The following is an 8,175-nucleotide window of genomic DNA, read 5'->3' as shown; positions in this document are numbered from 1 at the left end:
GTGCATTTCTTGAAGAAGGTAGGACAAAACTCCAAGCAGTGAATGTGGTGGTAGACATTGTCTGAGGGTACAGAGGGATCATCAGGGAGCCCTGTCCAAGCACACACCTTCTCCTCCTCACAGCATCCCCTCCGACTTGTACCAACACAGCGAGACAGAAGCCACTATCAACTCACCCTCTTCATTCACACCTCATCGCCCAGTCCCAACAGAGCTGGGACAGCAGGAACTCACTTTCCTGCCATCTCATAGAAGATCATCTGGTCAAAGTTGCTTTTGTGCTCCCATTCCTGCACAGACCGCCACAGTACCTCCTCCAGGGTCATGGTGGGCTTCAATTGGGCCAGGGATCGAAGGACTGGGCTAAAACCACATGCATGTTAGTGACTTCCTACAAGTACATATTCCATCCCCATCTTGACCCCACTCCTACACATATCCCCTGCCCATCATCACATCTATTTTGCTATTTCTCTGTGTCAAATCCCTCTTCCAGTGTTTGAGATTTCACGTGCTTTTTTGCCTCCAGGATACCAGTGGCAGAGCAACTACACTAAGATGCACTCCCAGGAGGGACAGCCTACAGAAAAGAATGTGCTATGAGTCAGTAGGACTGAAGACAGAACGACCTGGCAGAGCATCTTAAAATCTAAGATCAAGTCCAGTGGTCCCATGAATGAACATTTTCACCAGCTCCCAGGTGACTTTTGAGTGGAAGTTCTGCACTTTGGTGAATACCACCCTAGAGCCTCAGGGTGTGAAAAGCAGGAGTTCTGCCCAGAAGCAAAAGTGAGGGCAGCCCGTGGTAACTGAGAGAGAGACCTCTGCTATCTGGAGTTTCCAAAATCATAAATCATACTGCCCAACTGCATTTGAGACTATGATCAAACAGGGAACATAGCTGCTTTGGAATGCAGGGAATCCCTAAGACTGCCTGAAAGTTGGATTTGTTGGACTTTGTCTTTATTCCCGTGGGGTTGGGTGGGGGAAAAATTGCGTCAGTGTTTCAGCCATTTGGGAGCAAGTTGTATGTGGAAAAACATCCTTTGGATTGTGATAAGAGTTCTTTATCAGTTGACCCAAAATAACTGTGGGGAACCCAGGGTTGAGAGATGTAGGATCTGCTGTGAAAAGACAGATCTTTCCACATGACTAATCACTCTGCGTTCCATTCACAGAAGCCCATGACCCTGGACTTCATGGCTAATTTCCACTCACACACACTGAAACTAGGACATTTTCGCTTTTGTAGGTACTTTTCTTGGACGACATGCCTTTCCTTCATGCCAGTGACAATAATGGACATCACGTAATGAGGCAGCGCAAGTGTCAGGCACTGTCTGAGCACTTCTTATATTAGCTCATGTCTTCTTAGCTGTCTTCTGAATTCTGAATTAATTGTAATTGTCTCCTTATTTGATGAGATACTGGAGGGTGGAGATGTACAATGATCTGCTCAGTATTACAAGTCTAGCTAGGGTAGAGCCCAAGCCCGTCACCACTGTGCATACTCTACCACCTCCCTGTTTTAACTGGAAATCTCCAGAGGAATGAGGGTGGGAGTATACTTAAAATGGTTGTTCTAGGCCTTGCCCGTCTCCCCCCTCATCTGGATTTGATGTGGCACTGACCAACATGTGGTCAGCTTATATGCTGTAAAGTAAAGACCAGCAGAGGAATGTGGTGTTTGTAGTCTGAGACCAAAATTCACATCATGGCTCCGCACTTTATCGAAGCATTTAGTCTCCTATAAATAATTATTAGGGTAATGATTCCAGTATAAAGATTGGTTTCACGTGCAGGGTGGTCAGCATCAATTGAGATACCAAACCAAAAAACCAAACCCAGTGCCGTTGAGTTGATTCCGACTCATAGTGACCCTATAGGACAGAGTAGAACTGCCCCGTAGAGTTTCCAGGGAATGCCTGGCAGATTTGAACTGCCAAAGCTTTGGTTAGGAGCCATAGCATTTAACTACTTCAACACCAGGGTTTTCTCAATTGAGATAAGGCGCCTGAAATTGTTGTACACAGGGAAGATTGGTTAATATTATTGGGAATGTATCTTATGACATATCCCATTTGCCCTCATGACTTTCTTTCAAGTGTTCCTAAAGAGCTTACCTTCCATTGTGTCTTCCCAAGCTCTCTTTATTTGAATCAAACCAAAGCAAACCCATTGCGGTCAAGTCGATTCTGACTCATAGCGACCCTGTAGGGCAGGGTAGAACTGCCCCATAGAGTTTCCAAGGAGTGCCTGGTGGGTTTGAACTGCCAGGCTTTGGGTTAGCAGCTGTAGCACTTAACTACTACGCCACCATGGTTTCCCTTTATTTGAAAGCTGCAGGATAATCTCAGGTGTCCCCCCTGACTAGGGCACTCACATGAGAAAGCAGGAAAGAGCTTCTATATCAGGACTTTGGGGATGGTGCCTCCGGGCCAGGGATTTGAAGCGTTGCCAGCATCGGTAGTTCTTGTAAACACTCTTAGGTTTACAGAAGGAGTCATCCAGCGAAGGCCTGGATTGGGTGGTGGCCAGGCTGTCCTCCCCAGAAGAACCATGCTGACCTGACCAAACCTTCACTTGGGGGAAAACAGAGGCCAGCTGGGCAGCAGGTGGTGGAGCTTGAAGAGAAAGAGCTGGGGGACCAACCTCCCCTGTAAGCCAGAGTACCCACAACAGAAGTGACGGGAGTCATTTGCTCCACAGCAGATGCTTCCCCAATTGGAGGTGGAGCACGCTCAACTGCCCCTCCAGGAGCCCCCAGGGGCTGCCAATTGAGTGGGCTCTGAGCCATGACAAAGGTCTGAGTTCCAGGGAGCTTTTCCTGTCTCCCTTCTATCCTGACTTGGACAATGATCTTGCCAGGCTGGGCCCCACTGGGGGCAGATTCCCCAACACCTGGCACCAGCAGTGTCCCAGGGAAAGCAGAGAGCCCCAGAGGGGTTCCAGAAGGGCATGATAAAGTCATGAGGGGTAGTTGGTGCTGCTCCCAGGGTGTTCGGTGTGGGGGTCCAAGAGTGGGTTGGAGAAAGGGCAGTGCAGTGAAAGGAGACATGGAGGCAGGAGGGTTCATGGTCATATTCGGTCTCAGCACCAGAGTTGCTGTTGATACAAAGTAAAAGAGCGAATGGAGGAGGGGGAAAGGCAACCAGGTGATAGGTCATCCGAATTCCCTGCCTGGTCACTGGGAATCAGTGCAGTGAATCTCAAGTGATGAGTGGCAGTATGGAACGGGGAAATGGAGAATATTGCAAAAGTCCCTGCAGTGAATTTTATGTTCCTTCCCTCCAGTTGAGAAGTTTCGCAGTAGAGAACGTGTGAGCAATTCAACCAGACTCCCGGGCCTCTGTGTACCAAGAAGTAAGAGGCCCAAGCTGTCACTGACTCTCAGAGCCTGTCTCAGGAATCCCTGGCAGACACCCTGGCATCCTCATACACTGTTTCCAACACATGGAACAGGGTTGACATCCACTGTCTCTGAAATGCCCCCAGCAGGCTCAATAGCATGGAAGGGGCCTTCTGAAGTGAAAGACATCCTCCAGACTTTCTTAAAGGAGTGCGTCTTCAAAAGAGTGGTTTTCCCCATCTCCTACCCAGCTTTCCTTTTCGTGATGCACATTATAAAACTCCTTTCCTTTTTTCCCCATCCTCCTGTCTCATTTTTCCAGTAGGCCTCTTCATCCTCCCCAGGTGGGATGCCCTTGGTGGTGTCCAGGGTCCACTCCTTACTCCTGCTCAGAGAGCTTGTCCCCAAGGGAAGTGTCAAATTTGAATTTCCAAAGGTTGAAGGGGTTGCAGGGATCTGATAACACACCCCCTCCCCACCATCTTACCTCCTGCTGAAGTCATCTCCACAGGCTTGGACACCGACCACAGCTATCTGGCAGCCTTCAGCCTTCAGTCATGTCCTGGACTCAAAGCGTGATCTGGCTCCAACAGATGCTCAGAGATCCAAGGAAAGGAGGGAGAAGTTTGAATCTAAACAGGATTAGAATGTAGGACTCAAGACATTTCTACAGTGGGGGAGGGGCAGAGGGTAGGTTGGGATGAGGAGACATTTCATGAAGGGCGCCTGACAGGCAAAAAGCTACATTTTTCCTTGAAATTACAGTTGGCAACACAAATCGTGTAAACCTCTTAGGGCCATGTGTAGGTTCTTCCTCATATCTGCAGCACAAAGACTCTACTCTAGACTTCAAATCTTATCAACATACCTAGTTTTGTGCCCCTAAACTCACTCTACTCCTTAGATCAAGGTGGTAGATTCTTGCATTGTTACCAGGGCACCAGTACTTCATGAACAAAATTCGGGAAACTTTGTCTAATGAAGACTGGGGTACACATGGTGACGATGAAACTCAGTGTTTGAAATGAGGCTTGTGTCAGAAGTTCCATTGTGTTTCGAGTGTGTATGCACACAATGCATGTATTGATTTAGGAAATAACATGGGAGTCATTATTCCCTGTCCTCGAGCATAGAAAATGTGACCCAGCTGGAACCGAGTTCACAAGGGCTTGCAAGGACTCACAAGGACACATTAACTGGGCCCTGAGACATAAAGACAATAGCTAAGATAATCTTGGAATATATCTTTTAGGGAACATTTCACATAAGCCAGAACAGAACAAACTTTCCACTCTTACCTTTTTCTATTAACATTTAGTGAATAGAAATTTGTTGGACCAATGAAGACCTGCCTGTCATTATTGAAACCTGTACCAATGGTTGTTGAGAGGGACAGGTCACAATGTAGGATCACAATTTCTAGCCAGCCTGTGAGCAGGTAAAGCTTTCAGTGGTTCTGCCCATTTTGTAGTGTTAATATATACAGATGACTTTGTAATGTTCTTTGGACTCAGATAGGCATGGCTGTGGCAGTGTGCTTGTCCATTTTCCCATTCTTGCTTATTCTGTAATATTTCCTTGGACTTGGGCAGACATGGCTGTGGCAGCATGATTGGCTGCTTCTCGACTTTTGCCTTTTTTGAATGTATGCCGAATAAAACTTTCTTTTTGCTTTACTAAACTTTGTGATGTTTTAACCTCCAACAATATGCATCATTGTTTAGGAAGCAGTCCTTGTGTCCCAAAATTCCTTTCCACTACTGAAAGCTCTGGGAGCTCCAGCATGACTATCCTTACTCATGATCCTCTTTCTGGATAACCGCCACTGCATCAAAGGAGGGCCAGCAGCCTCTCTAATTCCATGAACAAAAGTAGGTTCCTGTTGCTTCTCAGATTATTATATTTTACATTCATGTTTAAGTTTTTATTTCTGACAATGAATGTTATTCAATAATTAAACATAATTATTTCAAAAGTCAAACAGTTCCAGATAGCTTCTTCAGTGACAACACCTCCCCCATCACCTTGTCTTGGCAACCAAATTTTGTTCTCACAGTACCTGCTGTGTTGGCAGTAAGGAAATAACACTGGCTGACATGTATTCCTAACCACAACACAGGAGAAAAAGGAAACTGAAGGGCATATATTGAAGACCTTTTCCTTAGGAGATCTCTTACATGCATTCCTAGAAGATTTGTAGAGCCAGGGGGCAGTGAGAGTATGATGTAGTACATGTAAAAATGCAAATACAATGTAGTAGGAAGTGCAAAGGCAGGTGATGTGAAAATCAAGCATTTCTTACTGCAAGGCAGCCTGTTTGAATGAACAGCAGGGCTGCCTGAGGCCAAACTGACCCTTGGGTGATGGATTTCTTGCTTTCTAAGAGCAGCACAGCTGTGTGCCTTGTCTGGTAGGAAGGCTGGGAGGTTGAATCTGGAATCCGGCTTTACAAAGAGCAAGCTTGAGAGGGTTCACATTTCAACTGAGTTCATTTCTCATTTTAGGAGCTGCCTCTTAAGCAGCAATCTTTGGATTTGGACTAAGTATGCATGTCTAAAAAGGGAATGTATTTGCTTAGGTCTTATATATCAGAAAGTATAACGAATCCTGGAGCTTTATATGATTCCATAAATATTTAAAATTTTCTTTTTATTGTGGTTAATATATGTGTTACAACGCGCGTGTGATTCCCGCCTTCTTCATATGCACAATTCAGTGACATTGTGTTCATCATGTTGTGCAAGCACCACTGCTGTTTCTAAGCTTATTTTTAAAAATAATATTTTACTGTGTTTTAGGTTCCCAGTCAACTATTACTATACAATTAGTTCAGTGACATTGGTTACGTTTTTCGCAATTCTTGACCATTCTCCTTATTTACGTTCTGGTTGTTCTGTTTCCTGTAATCTTGTTTCCCTGACCTGACATTCTCATCTTTGTTTAAATTGTTGACCATTTCGTCTCATATAGGTGATTTTTAAAGGAGCACAGTACTTACGGGTGATATTCATTATTTTGAGAGCCAGTCTGTTATTTAGGTACAAGGTGAACTCAGAGGTTAGTTTCAGTTCAAAATTTGAAGAGTATTTCAGGGCAATGATTTCGGGGAGTCCTCGAGTCTGAACCAGTCCAGTAAAAAAATTTTTTATTATGAATTTAAGATTCTGTTCCACATTTTTTTCCCATTCTGTCAGAATCCATCTATTTTGGCCACTAATCACAAGGGATGGTAGTGATAGCTGGGCACCAGCTAGTTTTTCTGGTCTCAGGGCAGATGAGACCATGGTTCATGTAGACAGTTTGTCTTGTAGACAAGTTTCTTCTTTGAGTCTTTGGTTTCCTACATTCTATTTTGCTGCAGATGAGTAGAGACCAATAGTTCTAACTTTAGAAGACCAATATCAAGCTTTTGAACCCCCAGATACTATTCAGCAAACTAAGAGGTAAAATATAACTTTATGAACTATATCATGCCAATGGACCAAGATATTCCACGAGACTCTGGTCCTAAAACGTCAAATCCAGAAAAACAATTCCTTGAGGTGTTTGGTTATATCTAAGAAATATTCATTACTATTTCCTCTATGTGATTTGTTATTTATTTATATATACATATATATTAATATGTGTGCATCGAGTCTGCCAGGCACTCCTTGGAAACTCTATCTGGCAGTTCTACCCTGTCCTATAGCGTCACTATGAGTCAGAACCGACTCAACGGCAGTGGGTTTGGGTTTTTTTTTTCATAGCATCTAATAGATATATTACATGCACCTATATATACACTTACGTGTACTTATACACATATATGCCTACGTGCATATATATATACACCCGCATATATATTTTTGGTTGTTTTTGCTTATGTTTCAAAACTATGTATTACATGCTATCACCGACAAGTTCTTTTTCCTTGTGTACTTTTTACTGACATGGTTTGCCTGCATCAAGCTGTATGCATTTCACTCATTTGGTGTTACCTTTTCCATCACCAGAAATAACACATGTTTACTTATCTAGAGAGTGAACTTCCATTTCCCCCTCCCCATCTCTGGTAAACACTAATGAAGATTATTTTCTGTATATTTTTATTTGTTCATGTCATTTCCAAACAGTGATAATATACAATATTTGTTTTTTTGTGACTGAATTATTTCGCTCGAGGTAATATCTTCCAGGTTCTTTCATGTTCTGAGGTGTTTCGGGAACTCATGGATTACTGAGCAGTATTCCCTTGTACGTATGTATGACAGTTTACTTATCCATTATTTGACTGATGGGCACTTAGGTTGTTCTATCTTTTTGCTATTGTGAATAGTGCTGCAATGAAAATGGTGTCCTTATGTCTGTTTGTGTCACTTCTACCAGATCTCTAGGGCATATACATGGAGTGGAATTGCTGGGTCATATAGCAACTCCACCTCCAGTTTTTTGAGGAACCAGCAGACTGTTTTGGAAAATGGCTGCATCATTTTGCATTTTCACCAGCAATGGACGAGGGATTCAGATTTCTCCACGTCACCTCCAACACTTGTTATTTTCCCTTTTTTTAGTCTTTAGCCATCCTAGTGGGAGTGAAATGGTATCTCATTTGGGTTTTGACTTCCATTTCCCTGATGGTTAATGATGTTGAGCATGTTTTCATGTGTCTGTTTGCCATTTGAATATTCCCTTTGGTGAAATGTCTTTCCATGTCCTTTGGCCAGCTTTTGATACGGTTATTTGTCTTTTTGTTATTAAGTTGTAGAAGTTTGCTGTATATTTTAGATATTAGACTCCAGTCACTTATATCACTCCCAAAGAATTTTTCCCAGTCTGTAGGCTGT

The sequence above is a fragment of the Loxodonta africana genome, chromosome 17 (assembly GCF_030014295.1).
Source record: "Loxodonta africana isolate mLoxAfr1 chromosome 17, mLoxAfr1.hap2, whole genome shotgun sequence".
Lineage (NCBI taxonomy): Eukaryota > Metazoa > Chordata > Mammalia > Proboscidea > Elephantidae > Loxodonta > Loxodonta africana.
Note: the sequence above shows the minus strand (reverse complement) of the source record.